We start from the raw sequence: 18,012 nt of genomic DNA, 5'->3' as shown, positions 1-18,012 counted from the left end.
ATCCTGTCCTCCAAAGTGCTTGCAACCCCTCCCAGCTTGATGTCATTTGCAAATGTTATAAGTATCTCCCATGTTACAAACATGCTCTCTACTCCATTATCCAAGTCATTAATGAAAATATTGAATAGTACCAGGCCCAGGACTGACCCCTGCAGGACCCCACTAGATACGTTGTGCTAGTTTGTCAGCAAACTATTGATGACTACTCTTTGAGTACAGTCTTTCAACCACTTGTGCATCCCCTTACAGTCATCTCATTTGGACCACATTTCCCTATGTATAAGAGCAATGTATTATATATACTTCTGTGTGTGTGTATGTGTCTATAGAAGAGCTAGGTGTTATGAGGCAGATCCTCAGCTGATGTAAGCTACCATAGCTCCATTGATTTCAATTTATACCCACTGAGGATCTGCCTATAGGGGGCTAGATCCTCAGCTGGTGTAAATTGATGTAGCTACACTGGCTTCCGTGGTGCTGAATCTAACATCCTGGGAACCAGGGCCTTCTGTTAGCTGACTCCTATAGTTGCCTGTTCTACCCTGAAGGCCGGGGTCTCACCTTCCAGAAAGGAGAGTGACCTTTTGGACCTCTATCAGAAGAGAACCTGGTCTTCAATGCAAACAGCCTTAAAATTCTTGAAATCTTCTCTGCAGTCCAGCTCTTTCTTTGGGGATGTTTAACGGTGGCGTGACGCTGAGCTAGTGAGGGTTAAGCAACTGAAAACAACCCGTAAGGACACACTAGAAGAGTATTAAAATGGTAAAGAGGGCCATTCCTTGTAGATAGTTAGCAAAGCCATGTTAAATAGACTGGAACCCTTGATAGATAGGCCTGTACTGTTAGAGAATCAGAAGTAGAAACTAATTTTATTTGTCTGTGTTTACCTTTATCTTGTTAGAAGTTTAATAATGTGATCTAATTAGCTTGTAAATGCTAAACGTTGGTTCCTGTCTATAATATTTCATTACTATATTCTATTGATTCAGAGATCAAAAGGGGATATTAACATTTAGATGGAACTTGTGGTGTAATAATATTGTCTTTATTTCTCTTTGAAGTTTGTAGTAAACTACCTATGAATGTTTGAATGATTAACTGCCTTATGCTAATGAATGTAACTCATTATCAGTGTATGCCTATGAAATAGATACTTCAAAGCAACAATGCACATTACCTATTCTTCACCCAAGGAACACCTGCTGTGATCATTTGCTGCCAAGAGGCTTATCACCTGAATTTCAGCTATAAAGGAATGTTCAGGCCTCAGCCTTACTATCTCAGATCTGCTTCAACTTTGTCAGGGGCAGTCTAAGTCACAAGACTGAGGTCTCCAGGTCTATTCTGAATTAGCCCTGCAATTTTTATGAAAAAAATTGAATAAACTCTGCACATGGACTGCCGATTAGACTATAACTTTCAAAATTAATACCAGAAAGATTTCTACAAATTAGCAGCATCACCATCTCTGCCATGAAACTGACCTAAGAACTTTTTTTCATATCTGTATGTATAACAATCTTTTAACCACAGTAAATATCTTTTCTTTTTTAGTAAATCTTAGATTTAATTAATAAGGATTGGCTTTAAGTGTGTATTTGGGTAAGATCTGAAATATTCACTGACCTGGGAGATAATGTAAAATTAGTAGAACTTTATATATGGTGAATAAGTAATCCTCACTATGTTAGATTTAGCTGTCTGGGTGGGAGCCAATGGCTGGGTTGCTTAAAGGGAACTGTATTTTGTCTTCTTGGTAACTAGTAAGGCATTACAGAAGCAGTTTCGTTACTGGTTTGGTGAAATCTAATCTAATAAACCACCAATTTTGAGGATTTGTCAATCGCGAAGCCCTGTCCAGATTTGGCAGCCCTCCAAAATTTAGTAAGGTCCTAAGGCTTCTCCATGATCAGGTGACTGCCACGGTTCTCTGTAATGGCCTTGAGACGGAACCGTTCATCATCAAACTGGGGGTAAACAAGGATGCGTTGTTGCCCAACCCTGTTTTACATCTATTTAGCATTTTGGTCCTTGTTAAAGATTACTTGCTCAGTGGAGTTGACATTCAATATAGAATGGATGGGGAGCTCTTTAATCATCGATGTCTCCGCTTGAAGTCTAAAGTCTTCAGGGTGTCCATTACTGATCTTCCGTATGCTGATGATTGTGTCATCTTCGCACACACTGAAACTGACCTTCAGTCCATACTGGAATTTCTTGCACAAGTTTACTGAAGCTTAGGACTCTCACTCAATGTTAAGAAGACTAAAGTACTCAATCAACCTGCTTCAGGCCTTGCACATGACCCACCACAAATCACCATTGAGGGTCAGACTCTGGAGACAGCTGAACACTTTTGCTACCTCAGTAGCCAACTTTCTCAAAATGCAAAAATCGACAGTGAGATCCAGCACAGGATCCAGTGCACAAGTGCTTCCTTTGCGAAACTTCTCCAACGCGTTTTCACAGATCGTGACCTACGGCAGAACACCAATGTCCAGGTCTATAAGACAATTGTTGTTCCTCATCTCCTATATGGATGCGAAACCTGGGTGACCTGTCGACAGCACCTCAAGAATATGGAGAGGTACCACCAACGATGCCTCCAGAAGATCCTTCTTGTCAAGTGGGAAGATCACTGCACTAATGCCAGCATCCTCACTGAAGCCAATGTCACCAGTATTGAAGCAATGATCCTCAAGCATCAACGTCACTGGGCTGAACATCATGGGTGGATGCCAGACTCTCACCTCCCAGAACAAGTCCTCTACTCTCAGCTCACCCATGGTCAGAGATCCCGTGGTTGTCAGAGGAAATGCTACAAAGACACACTGAAAACGTATCTTAAGAAAACTGATGTGGACATCACAAGCTGGGAAGAGCAAGCCACCAACCAACTCCAATGGCCCCATATCCTCCATCAGGCAGTGGCCCGCTTCAAGGAGAAGTATGTCGCCCTCGAAACTGAAAAGAGAGAGAGGAGGAAGGAAAAAGAAATGACCTTCTCCCAGCAGGCCTCTGGCCTGCCACAAAATGTCTGTACCTACTGGAGGCGGATTTGCTGTTCCAGGATCGGACTCCTAAGTCATTTCAAGACCCATATGTAAATCCATGGTAGAGATCATCCTCGAGTCAAGGGATCGCCAATCAATCAATCAATCATTGCTGAGTATGTGATCGCCACAGAGTTGTGGAAGCTGCAGAAATGATGATAGATGGCTAAGGCTCCATTAGAGCAGAAGATAGTGAGACAGTGTGGTGCTGAGACCACTGTCTGTCATAGTGATCATATTGCCTTATTATTTCCTTGTACTCCCCCATTGTTCTATCTATATCCATCTGTTGTCTCTTATCTGATACTTAGATTGGATGCTCTTTGGGGCAGGGGCTGTCTTTTTGTTCGGTCTGTACAGCATCTAGTACAATGGGATCCTGACCCATGACTAGGGCTGCCAGGCAGTATGGTAATGAATAATAATAAAACAAGGGGAGATGATTCTCACATAGTGGAGGCATAGTTCTGTAGGTACATTCACATCTCCTGTGTACATGGTTTATGCTTGAGGGATTGGGCCCCAGTCCAGAAAAGCATCTAAGCACATTCATATGGATTGCCCAGTTGAGTTCTCGTGAAGAAAGTTTTGCACATCCTCAAATGCATTGCAGGATTTGGCCTTAGGCTCCTTTGCAGCCTAGGGGACTGTATACTCTTCCTACTGGAAACACAGAGGAGAATGTGAAGGTTCCCATTTCGCTCTTAGTTTGCATTCACATTGAACAGGGTATCACAAAGAAGGTGTCTGGGAAGAGTTTACTGTGCAAGTTGATGAGTGATTAGCTATAGATGGATGTTTTTATCCTTGTGAAGAGATAGTTAGAAAGAAGAGAGAGTGGCTGCCACTGCATTTCAATGCCATAATTGAGTTGGAAGGACTCTTAAATCCTGGAAAATGCTTTTCAGTCTTTAAAAAGGTAGTTTAAAAAACCCTTTATGTTTGCTTTTGACAGCTGCTGGAACCATTACAGTAGGAGATCACATAATTAACTGGGAAAGTTCTTTGGGAGTTTGATACCATCATTTATCATGGTAATACTAGCAACCAAGAACATCTTGGCATGTGATGGATATTTATTCAGCATTACATACTCACAACACTAAAAAAGAAATTACTCATTGCTAAGATGGGCACAAACCAAAAGCCCCAATCCTAACACCTACAACCATGCAGGGAGATTGGAATCCAAATCTAGATCTGGTGTCATATGATGGATCCAAAAACCAACCCCCCAGATCCAAACATCAGCCTTTGGGGGTCAGATCTGAGTGCATTTTGTGACTTGAGCTCTTCTCCAGATAATGGTACATGGGCTAGGCTGTACGCAAGTCTTCCCTTTTGTTAATACAAAGTCAATACATGGAAAAAGCCCGCAACTTGGGGTGCCACATGGGCAGCAGAAATACGTGTGCTCTATGTTAGCACACCTGAGTGTGCAGTGAGCAAATGATCCCGTAGCCATGGATCTGGGACCTATGTTTAGAACTGATAGATTGATCTAATTTAATTAATTAATTAATTTAAAATGTGCCCATCTAAAGCTCTGGGGACATGTACAGAAATGATTAATACCAATCAAAATACAGCAGAAGTTTTTGTTTTTAATTAAAATGGCTTTAAAATGTTTTCTTAAATCCATTTCACCCAGCTGATGAAATATAATCTGTTACAGAATCTAATGTGAGTGTTCCTCAGGAACTTACTTTACAATTTAGCTCCAATGTGCTGTCACATATGCCAAGTCCTAGCCATGGCAGCGTGTGGCTTGCTAATTTTGAAGTACTTGGAGGAGATGAAGGTGATGAGGAACAATCCACATGGATTCACCAAGGGCAAATCATGCTTGACCAACCTGATTGCCTTCTATGATGAGATAACTGGCTCTGTGGATATGGGGAAAGTGGTGGACGTGATATATCTTGACTTTAGCAAACCTTTTGATATGGTCTCCCACAGTATTCCTGCCAGCAAGTTAAAGTAGTATGGATTGGATGAATGGACTACAAGGTGAATAGAAAGCTGACTAGATTGTCAGGCTCAATGGGTAGTGATCAACAGCTCGATGTCTAGTTGGCCGCTGGTATCAAGCAGAGTGCCCCAGGGGTCTGTCTTGGGGCTTGTTTTGTTCAACATCTTCATTAATGGATGTTGGGATTAATGCACCCTCAGCAAGTTCGTGGATGACACTAAACTGTGGGGAGAGGTAGATAAGCTGGAGGGTAGGAATAGGGTCCACAGTGACCTAGACAATTTGGAGGACTGGGCTAAAAAAAAATCTGATGAGGTTCAACAAGGACAAGTGCAGAGTCCTGTGCTTCGGACGGAAGAATCCCATGCACCGCTACAGACTAGGGACCGAGTGGCTAAGCAGCAGTTCTGCAGAAAAGGACCTGGGGATTACGGTGGACGAGAAGCTGGATAGGAGTCAGCAGTGTGCCCTTGTTGCCAAGAAGGCTAACAGCTGATTGGGCTGCATTAGTAGGACCATTGCCAGCAGATCGAGGGAAGTGATTATTCCCCTCTATTTGGCACTGATAAGGCCACACCTGGAGTATTGCATGCAGTTTTGGGCACCCCACTACAGAAGGATATGGACAAATTGGAGAGAGTCCAGTGGAAGGCAAAGAAAATGATTAGGGGGCTGGGGCATATGACTTATGAGGGGAGGCTGAGGTAACTGGGGTTATTTAATCTGCAGAAGAGAAGAGTGAGGGGGGGATTTAATAGCAGCCTTCAACTACCTGAAGGGGGTTTCCAAAGAGGATGGAGCTCGGCTGTTCTCAGTGGTGGAAGATGACAGAACAAGGAGCAATGGTCTCAAGTTGCAGTGGGGGAGGTCTAGGTTAGATATTAGGAAACACTATTTCACTAGGAGGGTGGTGAAGCACTGGAATGGGTTCCCTAGGGAGGTGGTGGAATCTCCATCCTTAGAGGTTTTTAAGGCTCAGCTTGAGAAAGCCCTGGCTGGAATGGTTTAGTTGGGGTTGATCCTGCTTTGAGCAGGGGGTTGGACTAGATGACCTCTTGAGGTCCCTTCCAACCCTGATATTCTATGATTCTATGGTTCTATGAATTCATCATATATCTATTTGCCCAGTGCCTTCTTTTCACTTTTCCATTCAGGCTGTCAAATCAGGTATCTGTTCTGTATCTTCCTACTCTTGGTCTTATAGATCCCTCCTCAGCACAGTACCTGAGATCCTTAGAGAAGTGCACTGAATGCCTTAATGAGCATCATTTGTGTGCAGTTCTTTTTTTGCTGTCTTCCTCTCCTAACTTTGCACTGTCAAATCTAATTCCCTAAGGAATCAATAGCTTTCAATCAGTCTCTGAGGTTCATTTTAAACCAGTCTGCCATTAAATAAATAAGTACATTAGCAATGCAGAGCAGCACACTAATTGTGATTATAACTAACTGGAGGATTATAGCCTATAAGGGAAAATGTATTTACCTGTGATCAGAATTCTGCTGTGTAATCCCACTTTCTGTTCTGTCAAACCAGCAAACTAGTGTGAGATATGGGCATAAATCTGTGTGCCTTGCCTAGAGGGTTATGATGAGATGCCTGAAGAAACACAAACTTTTCGATCTCTTGGGTCTGTGGAGTCCTCATAAACCAGAATTCACCACAGCTCCAGGAGTTAAAATGGACAAAAAGAAAAGCTTCCTGATGATGAAATGGATTAGACTGCAAAATAGTCTTAGGTGGTAGGACCAGCAGGACATGGTACATTAAAAAAAATACGTCCTGGAACAGTCCTGCATTGTTGGGGGTATGGATTAGATCATTCAAATGGAATTTTTCATCTCCAATTTCCTTAATATTCTATCACATGCTTTGATGAGTTGCAAAAAAATACTTTCCAAAGCTACCTCATGTATGTAGTCAATTTAATCATTTTTTCATTAAAATGAGAAAGAATCAACAATCAAGTTTTCTGTCTGCAAACACAAGTAAGAGTGACATATTTTTTAAACACTAAAAGGCCTCCACACTAATGTAGCCACCTTCTTGGCTGGCACACTGGGGACTGAACCCAGGATCTCCAGAGCTAAAAGCATAAGTTGCTATCAGTTGAACTGAAGAACAGGTCTCCCAAATGAAAAGCTATAAAAGACTCCTGCCTTCTGTGGATTGGGTACAGAAGGGGAATGCATAACACCCTGAACAATGGGATGCACAAGCATTTACTCCTGAATGACAACTTGGCTTCTCTTTTAAAACAGAGCAAATCTTTGGCTTGTCTACACAAGACTTGTCCTGTCTGCAAGCTTTGTCACTGTTGCAGCTTCAGCTTGGGAAGGAGAGGTATGCCAGCAGCTGCTGGCATTTAAATTGTAGAACTGGTCAAAATGTTCCAAATGAAAAGGTTTTTTCAATGAAAAATGGCCTTTTTCCAAAATCAACATTTGCTGCCAGAAAAAAGAGCAAAACCAAAACGTCACCATTGTTGATATTTTTCCTTGAAAAATCCCATGGTTTCTGGATTTTTTTTTCAAAATATTGATTGAAAATATAATCCAAAAGGTTCTAGAATTTTTTTCATTTCTTGAAAACCATTTTTGATATTTTCAATAAAAATCAATATATGATTTTTTTTTAAAGAAGCAATACAAAATTTAAAATTTTAAAGAAAAATCTGTCATTTTTGACCACTCTGACAGAGTCACCTAGAGCTGCTATGAGAAGAGGTAGACAACACCATGGTCAGGACACCAATGCACACGTTTAAACAGGTGCATCTACCCTTGCAGTCATTAGTGAAGGTTCTAGTGTAGACACAACATCATGGCTGCTTGTCCTTGCTTTGAATCTTGGAGCTTTATGCTCCTCTTAACCATCCTTGGTAGCCAGAGCTCCTCCCGCTCCCAACACCTCTCTGCCCACACCCCACCCACTTGCTTGCAGTGTGGCGTATTGGGTGAGTAGCTCCTGATCGTCTCATCATGGCTGGAGACAAACTCTGAGTTACTCTCCACATGCCTTCTTAGTTCCCTGAGTTTTGAGACAAGGGCTGTGACCCTCTAACTCTGAGTTAGTTTTTCTTCTATTCTCATTTCCCTTCTTCCTAGAAATCATCACACTCTGTTCATATTCATTACCCTAGGTAGTGCAGCTTGGCCAGAGTGCATAACTCTTACTCATACAGGTGAGCACTTCGACACACCACTAGCCCCAAAGAAGGCAAGTACTCACCAGCAAGAGTCAGGGTTGCCCAATCTCACCCACACAGTGGTCTGTTATAATACCCATTTGCACGGATGGTTTAAGACAGAAAAATACCAAAAGTTTTGCAGGTCTGAACTCATTCAAACTGAACCATACATTTCTTCAATTCTTTTGGCCATTCTGGATCTTCCATACAAAACACATTCCTATAAGTTGCATTTTACTAGTATTCACTCAAAATCACAAGTCTCACGTTCAATTTCTAATCGGATGCAAAGCCACACTTCTTTCAAATCACAAATAAAATGTTGTGTTATAGAACTATTATATTGCAGAAATCATTATATTTGATTGTATTCAGTCATGCTTTATGGGACTGACTTACCAGTGAAGGGCAGTTATGTAAGCAGCCACCAATTTGTCAATGAATCCAAACATGAAAGAATAAACAAACAAAGCCGCTCTGATTTCTTAACTCTTAAAGATTCTGGGCCAGAGTCTCAGCTGGTGTAAATCAACAAAGTTTTTGAACTTAAGAATACCTGTTTCATCCAGAAGTAAATCATACATGAATTCAATTTATATCAGGTGAGGTTCTGGCCCACAGTTCTTCTCATGAGCACCTACACATGTCAGAACTAGCTGTTTGAAATATAACTGGAGAGAGAGGGAGTATTCCGAGTGATTAACATAATTACCTTCAGGCATGTGAATAGATCAAGTGCAGGAAGGGAAACATCAGGTGTAGCATGATGGTAAATCATATTCCAAGCGTCCCCAGAGAAGAGCAAGCAGTGCGGCCCCCTGCCATGCTTGCACAAATTCACAATGGAGAGGTGACCATTCCCTCCCCATGGAAAGGAGCTGTCATGTCATCCTCTTATTCGGTACTTGCCCTCCCACATGTGATCTGCTCAGAAGTTAAGGAAGGGTCACTGGCCCTGAGCTAAATTCTTAAACATGGTGAATGAGCCACCCTAGTTACCATTTCAGAAGCACCAAAAGAAAGTTGACACGCTTTCAGTGACAAGCATCTGGCTCGTAGCAGTTGGCAGTTTGTCAAGTGACATCAGGGAATGTCTAAAACTCCTGGTTTGAGGTTTTTCCTAGGAGTAGAAATGAAAGTGAGCAACTGGCAGCAGGGCTAGCTCCAGATTTGTTGGGCCTCTGTTCAAAGCAACATGTATGGTCATGTCCGGTTCCCTCCCAACCTACAGCATGGACTCTCTCCATTGCCACAAAGCCACCACAGCTCCCACTCAGTCTTCCTCTGGGCTGATGACCATCCTCGGGCTATGAAACCATCTGAAGCACTGGGACCCTCTGCCAACGTCTGCTATGTAGACCAGGGAGCCAGAAGGTGGAGCCAAAGTACCAGCTTCCAAGTGAAAAAGGCACATAGGTGGACCTCATCCCTGGGCAGAGGCCCGTGCTCTGCTTAAATCTTATTTTGGGGGGGTTACGTGGGACTTTGGTGGTGCCATGGTACTTGGCATTGAATTTCACTTTTTTATGAACCAGGTATCTCATCCCACACCTGACCATAAGATTAAAAGAACTCTCATGTTTTACACAAAGAAATGATGTCAACCCTGTATGGGACCCAGGCCAGGCCACGAACCCTAAGGAGGTAGTCACAGGACAAGATTCCCAAGTGCAGTGACATTTCATGGTATGAAGTGAACCTTTGTGCATTCTAACACTGGCCGTGTGTATCCTGGGGACTTGCTTTCCTTCCCTTTAAGATCTGGGGCTGGGATTTTCAAAAGTGTTCAGGGTTAGCCTGGCTCTGCTCCCACTCATGTCAGTGGGTATTTTGACATTAACTTCATGGGAGCAGAGTTAGGGATGATGCAGAGCACTTCTGAAAATCTCACCCTAAAAAGGAAGGGAAAGATTTCAAGTCACGTGCCCGTAAGTAAAGTCCTAGAGGGTGATATGAAGGTGCATAGCTCCAAAGAGTCACAAATTGGGGAGGGGCATCACCCATCTGAGCAGCAAAGCTCCCTATACTCCACACAAACCTGGAGGGAAATCCTGACTCCACTGAAGTCAGTGGGAGCTTTACCACTGACTAGAGCGGGGCCAGGATTCCATCCCTTACCTTTGTCCTGGCATTTTATTGTGAAAAAATGACTGTCATCAGAAATACCAAAGCATGAAGCTGAGGCCATAGACAGGGTAATTTAGACTAATAAGAGGGACCCCACAGTATTCTTCAGTTTCCTGAGTAAACTGTGCCCCTCATCTGGGGTCTTTGTCACACACTTTGCCTCACATGTGGGTTCCGGCTGGTTGAGAGCTGTGTGCAGCTGCTGGGAGTTTTTGGTTAAGAACAGACTCGTTTCCTTTAGATTTCAAGCAGCACATCAGTCATTACCATTTCCCTGTTCATATTCACTGAAACTTAGATTGTAAACTCTTTGGGGGTAGGAACCATCTTGCTGTTCTGTGTTTGTACAACTCCATGACTGGGGCTGGAAGGTTCTACCGCAAGATAAGTAATCAAATAACAAACTGGGGAGTTTTGCAAGGGGTGGCTGTTCAGTTGGTATCTCTAGAAGTTGATTTTGCATAATAAAAATTCCATACTTTATATAATGAGCAAGAAAAATGGTCCCTTTATTTCCAATGTCCATACTTTTACTGCTGATAAAATCAGTCCAAACATGCGTTATTTCATACGCATTATCGTCTGGGTGAATGTATCTTTCTGACACTGAAATGGCTAAAAATACCAGATGGCCTCACACAAATTAAAACAATTACAGTACAGTTCTGGAGCAGAATTTCTCTCAACAATAACATCAAGGGTGTTTCTCATGTTCTCTCCTCTCAAGAACTAGCCTCAAACACAAATAAATCAGTTTCCTGGCTCTGAGATCATGCACCACTCTTGTAATCTGTACTTATAAACCAGCCTTTTGTCAATATCTCTGTCATTTCCTATGCACACAGTTAAGGGACCACTCAGTGTAAGGACGGCAGAATCTGGCCCTAAGTGATCTGACTATAAATGCCAATAATCATCCTCAATAGATCTATTACAAGCTTGGCCACGGCTGGCAAAGCTCTTCCCCCTTATTATCCGAGCGGTCTGGCCATCATAAATATTTGGATGGAAACGTAGCAAGACCGATGACCATGGAATTCATATAACACGGGCCTTGGCTCTTCATCATAACCGTGCAGTAGGGCAGGAGTGAAGCTGCCCCACCAGAGTGGGGGCGGTGGGGAGGTGCCTGCAAGGCAACACAGAGCTCCTCCTTTGTGCTGGGAGGAGAGTCATTTGTGAGACCCCTTTAAGGGATGCTGTATGCCCATCCTCATGCAGCAGGGCAGTGGGAATGTGGCTCTGCTTACTCTCCTCTGCTCTCCTTCACCTTTTGGGGGAGTCACTCTCCAGAACCACTTGTGTGAGTAAGGATTACTCCAGGTGAGGATGATCCAAGAGCTGCAGGATGAATTAATGGAAACGAGCTCATATCAGGTGGATTCTGGGTAGCTATAGAAGTAAACATTCGGGTTTGCTGGTGTTTCACTTGGCACAAAGGGAGAAGGGGTCAAGGAGATCTGAAGCCGCCTTTCCATCCCCTGGATCCTGGGATGAGCCAGGACCCAGTATGGTACCACTTATGATCATCTCAGAGCTGCTTTAAGTTTCACCAGCTGGTAACTGTCAGCACCGCTGGGGCTGTTCTACCGGCCGGGATCACATCACCCCATTCCCTCTCCTACTCCTGACATGTCCCCAGGAAACCACCTGGTCTGGGGAGCCCTGGGGCTATTACACCCCCTGAGAATTCCAGGCAAGGAGAATGCCCAGCTCACGAGTTCAGCAGCACATAGGGGGATGAAGAGGGGACAGGAATATGGACCATAGAATTTAATCCTACATATCAACCCCTCAGCCTTTATCTGTTTGTAGTTTCTACTGAAATCAATGGGAGTTTGTATGTATGTAAAGACTGCTGGATCCAGTCCTAGGAGATTCGTATTCAGGGAGCTGAAAATAGGTTTCAATGGGTTTATCAGTAAAAATACTTCCCCAGTATAAAAACATAAGATTATATTTTATTCCTAACTTTCCCCCACTGCTATTAGGCTGTTTCTTGTCAAGCCAGGCAGCACTGTGCTGTGAAATGTGCTATCAATCAGACAGTGATAAGGAATTTCTTTTTCGGCTACAGATTTCTCCCTACAAGAGAAGAGAGGCATGAAAGTCATTTCATCCTCCAATATTTTGCTGTTCCTCCCCCGGGCAGGATTTTAGCAGGAATTCCAAGAGCATGAAACACAAAGCTCAGTGACGACTGCGAAACTCATCTGTGACTATTCAGTTGAATTTTTAAGTGAACTCTAACTTTACCTGCTTTTTGGGTGCACCTCCCATGAATATTTTAGTGAGTTTATGGGAAGAGATGTCCATGGAAACAGTGCATTTTATGTAGCTATAGGAGAATTTTACATTTGCTGCTGACGAGCATCGAAACCTATGTCAGAAATGTGATTTTAAGAGGGGAGGCTGCAGTCTATTGCATAGGGAGCTAGTCTGGGTGTCAGGAGACCTGGCTTCTCCTCCCAGCTCTGCCACTGACTCGGTCTGACACACTGGGCAAGTCACATCCCTGCTCTGTGCCTCAGTTTCCCTCCCACCCTTTGTGTGTTGTCGCAATTATTACGGTGAGCTGTTCAGGAGCAGGGGCTGTCTCCCATGATATGCTTGTATGGTGCCTAACACCTGGGAGCTTCCGTCTTGGTGGGGACCTCCGGATGCTGCTGTCGTTCAAACAATACTATGGAGTTCTATTCATCCAATCATGGAACACTGGTGGATGAGCCAAGGAAACTTGCAGTGGAAAGCTTCTGCACAATCTGCAAGACAATAATTACTCCCAGCAGCTATTTAAGGAATCATTTTGAATAACAAAACACGTGTGGGGAATGACAATCTGCTCATGGACAGTTTGCAAACAGAAGAGAGAGGTGGAATTCCGATGAAGTGAGCTGTAGCTCACGAAAGCTTATGCTCAAATAAATTTGTTAGTCTCTATGGTCCCACAAGTCCTCCTTTTCTTTTTGCGTATACAGACTAACGCGGCTGCTACTTTGAAACCTAGAATAGATGAGTCATTATGAATTATTCACCCAGTTCAACTGAAGAAGAGAAGCCAGCCCTTGTCCTCTTTGGGGATAGGCCGCATTTCTGAGAAGCAACAGGTTGGGAAGAACACGCTTTCCCCATTATTAGCGCTCAGAGCAGCATTGATATGCACTGTATGGTTCCTTCTCTGCCCTTCTCTCGGTCTGGGTTGCTTGAGCAGATAAGCTGTACTAACAACAATACACTAGACATCTGAAAAATGATGGCCCTTTCAAGTGATACACATATTTCATTTAATTCCAGTAGCGAGGCCGCCCTGGTGCTCTTTCGTTAGAGGAAACAGTGACCTTCCCCACCTCTCATTTGAATCTCCACCCACAACCCACTTCTTATCATCTCATTATTGTTTTATTTATCAAAGTTGGAGCATGAGAGAGCAGCAGCAACAGCTGAGAGCAGCGTTTAAGGCTGATGGCGTTTTCAATTGCACTTGGCTGGCACGACTGTTGCATCTTTCTGAAATGGCAGCAGGGCAATCCTAAAAATAAAAGGCTCCATCCGACTCTCCTTGTGCACAAGGGGCCGAATTCTGCCACCCTTATCCTTGCTGAGTGGTATCCTTTGTGACTTCACCAAGGTCCTACGCCAAACACAAATTGGCCATACCCAGCGATCGGAGCCGGTGTCCGGAATAAATGGAAAAAGACGGTTAAAGTCCAAACCAATTCATCCGACTTGAAGGATGAAAAATATTTTTGAAGCTTGTGAGCACGCAGCAGCACAGAGCAGAAAAAGCAAATGCAAGTCCCAGTGCTAGAAGGGGTCAAAATGAAAAGCCACCATCTGCTTCCTGTGTAGCAGGAAAGAAACAAAGCGAGCTCTGGCAGACTTCATTTCTCATTCTGCCCCTGTGTATTTCTGTCCCCATTCTTTTGCTGTACTGTTGTGTTTGTTTGTGTTATGGAAATGTGATTATTCGACACATGGATATGAATTTATGGAAGGGGGAGAGATTGTGGAAAAGATAGCCGGGGGACAGTGATTCACCTGGCCTGACAGGGTGCCGACTCGGGTTCGGTAGCGAATCCCTGTCCAATGATGCTGTATTGCTCTGGGTTTTGTGCCCAAAGACTTTGTAAGACTGTGTGGAGTTGATACCATAGTGCAGCACATCTGACTGCACCAAAAACAACTGCAGGTTCAAGCTCTGAGTCTGTGACTTAAAAATATGGGGTTATTTAGCTTGGAAGGTGGGGGACTGTCTTTTACTATGTGTCTGCACAGCGCCTAGAGCAGTCGATCTCGGCTGAGGTCTCTGGGTGTTACTATAATACAAATAATTAATCATGAAAATTAGTGAAAAGAATTATTTACCCAAGAACAGAATCTAGCCAGAGGTGCTAAAAGTAGACAGTCCCAGCTGGTTAAAGCTTCACGTGTCTAAACACCTGATTTCTCTGATTGATTTCTCTTTCGCATAGTTTTATACAGCTGGAGTTGTATATACATAGAGTTGTTTTGCCAACATATGGCTGAATTCTGGCAGGTGCTTCCAAATAAGTATAAATCCCCTTAAGAAAGCAAATACACATTGATGCTTTACGGAAAATATACGATGAAACCCGAAACTACACATTTTCCGTCTGGTTAAAAAAGATGAAACTTGGATCACGTTAATGGGAAAATAAATGGGGAATCCTGGGCAAGTTTCAGGTGGACTTGGACCGATAAAAGGTTTTGCGTCCTAGCTGGGTGACACTGATTTTGTGTGGGTTTGGCACAAAACCTTGACTTTGACTATTTGGGAGCGAATCTCACTCGCACGGATTTTAGCTTCACTTGAACTCAGATCTCAAAGCAAAACTCAAGGGGTGTGAAGGGAGTGGACTGACTGGAAAACACAGTTGCACAGGTCCCTAACAAAACAAAGGGGCTAGGCCTTGAACAGTTCTAATATACACAATGCCCAAGCATAACAGAGTATGCACTTAAGGATAGAGAGGACCACAAGAGGCTATTCCAGGGATTTGGATTGAACAAAGACCCAGGAAAAGGCCTGGTAGTATAAAAGAGGAAGCAGTGTTGGGGAATTAGGAGTTGGATGGGGGGAAAACCCCAGGACACTGTTCCTTTAAGGGCCCGTAATCAGGAGCTCCATAGTGTAGGATGGAGCAAGGGTCCCCTCGCTTCCAGCCAATCAGGAGAAGGTGTCTGAAGGGCAGTATATGTACAGACGAGGGGAGACAGAGAAGGAGAAGGAAGCCAAGGCCAGAGGGCTGGGTTCCAGCCACAGACGGTGGGGACTGGCAGAGACAGGAGGAGCAGACCAGAAAAAGGAAGAGCTCTGTGTGTGGCAGAAGAGCCCGGGCTGAGTATGGACTTTTAGGAGGTGGTGTTGGACTTTATTTTGGTGACTTTCTGAGGATTTTTTGAACCCCTGGTTATGAAGGACGCCGAGGACTGTTTGAATCTTATCTATGGTTAAACCAGCCCCAGGCAGAGATGCTGCAGCCACAAGAAAGCCTGCCTGGAGCACTTAAAGGGGCTTGCAAAAGGGAACAAACAGGGGGCCTACAAAGCTACCCCTGGCTACAAGGGGGTGCTCAGGAAGCAGTCACCCTATTACAGCAAGCAACCCTGAAAAGTGCTAGGCCATTGGCATGCTGTGTGATCTCTGTTCATTACCCTAATTACAGCTGTGTCCCTCTTACCTTGTTCTGCCCCCATCAGTTGGTTGTATCCAAATGCTGTCTATCTTCTAATGAGATTATAATCTCCTCAGGGCAAGCACTCTTTCTTTTTGGGATGTTTGTGTACAGCACCTTGCACTATGGGTTCCTGATTGGCGGTGTATGTGCTACCACAATAGAAACAATAATTAAATGTGTCCATTTCTTGGCGACAACAGTCCCAATAATCCCCACTCCACCCCACATCCATTTCCTGGCCTCCGAGTGAAACACACCCCTGTGCAAAAGGCCTGGGGAATGAGCCTATGCTCCCCCAAATCCCACTTCCGCTCAAAATAGTGCTTACATAGGTTCCGTGATGCCTAGGCCTTGTGCAGAGAGGTGAACATCCCCAGAGCCGGAAACGGTGCACTGGCTGTGGGAGCTACCCCCTGCTGCAGAGGGTTAGCAATCCTGGCTTTCTTGGTAATTTTCAGCCCAGCCAGATTCAGGCTTTCTCTCCTCCATCCTGCATTCCTGCAGTTGCGGGGGTTTCCTATTGGTTTTCTGGCATAGGCATAGGTCAGAACTTCCTTTCTGTGCTGTGGGGGCTTGTTTGTTTTGCAGTCATTCAGCTTAAATGACGTTTTTTCTTTCCCCCCCGATGGTTGAATAAGAGAGGAGATTAATGCGCAAAAGGAAAATGAGATCGCTCCTGTTGCCTATGCTGTGCCTTATTTATATTAATAATTGAATACATCTGAGATTACTTTTATTGGGGAAACAATAAATGTTTAATAAGTGAATGAGCAGTCCATCATAACAGTGAGCACTAGTCACAAGGCTGTTGGGGAGAGAATTGTTGTTGCATTAAATCATCAAAGAGACATTTTATTACCATTGCTGTGTCATTAACACCAAACATTATTCTGCAGTGAAATGAGGTAACTAGAAAGATAAAATGAGATTTTAGTAGTGACAATATGCAGTCTCGTAAAATGTGTGAGCTTTGATGCTTAAATTGATCTCGGAGACTGATATACAGTGTGCCGAACCCTCCGCTTTAGGGCACGGATGGACGGTGCTGCCAATCGAAACTAGAGTTGCTTGTTAGGCTGGAATTAAACAGAGGTTGGTTGTCAGTGCGTTGTAGGAAAGGTCTGAGACCTTGGTTCTGTGCAACAGGAACACACTTAATAATTGAACAGATGAGGAAAAAATGTCCATAGTTACATGAGGCCAAGGGAGGCGTTTGAATTTTGCACTGGAATTACTTGAAGGGGAAAGGAGTCCAGGAGAGCTGGCTGTATTTCAAGGAATCCCTGTTGAGGTTACAGGGACAAACCATCCCGATGAGTCGAAAGAATAGTAAATATGGCAGGCGACCAGCTTGGCTTAATGGTGAAATCCTAGCAGATCTTAAACATAAAAAAGAAGCTTACAAGAAGTGGAAGGTTGGACATATGACCAGGGAAGAGTATAAAAATATTGCTCGGGCATGTAGGAATGAAATCAGGAGGGCCAAATCGCACCTGGAGCTGCAGCTAGCGAGAGATGTCAAGAGTAACAAGAAGGGTTTTTTCAGGTATGTTGGCAACAAGAAGAAAGCCAAGGAAAGTGTGGGCCCCTTACTGAATGAGGGAGGCAACCTAGTGACAGAGGATGTGGAAAAAGCCAATGTACTCAATGCTTTTTTTGCCTCTGTTTTCACTAACAAGGTCAGCTCCCAGACTGCTGCGCTGGGCATCACAAAATGCGGAAGAGATGGCCAGCCCTCTGTGGAGATAGAGGTGGTTAGGGACTATTTAGAAAAGCTGGACGTGCACAAGTCCATGGGGCCGGACGAGTTGCATCCGAGAGTGCTGAAGGAATTGGCGGCTGTGATTGCAGAGCCATTGGCCATTATCTTTGAAAACTCGTGGCGAACCGGGGAAGTCCCGGATGACTGGAAAAAGGCTAATGTAGTGCCAATCTTTAAAAAAGGGAAGAAGGAGGATCCTGGGAACTACAGG

The sequence above is a fragment of the Lepidochelys kempii genome, chromosome 6 (assembly GCF_965140265.1).
Source record: "Lepidochelys kempii isolate rLepKem1 chromosome 6, rLepKem1.hap2, whole genome shotgun sequence".
In the NCBI taxonomy this organism is placed as follows: Eukaryota; Metazoa; Chordata; order Testudines; family Cheloniidae; genus Lepidochelys; species Lepidochelys kempii.
This window is presented reverse-complemented; position numbering follows the sequence as displayed.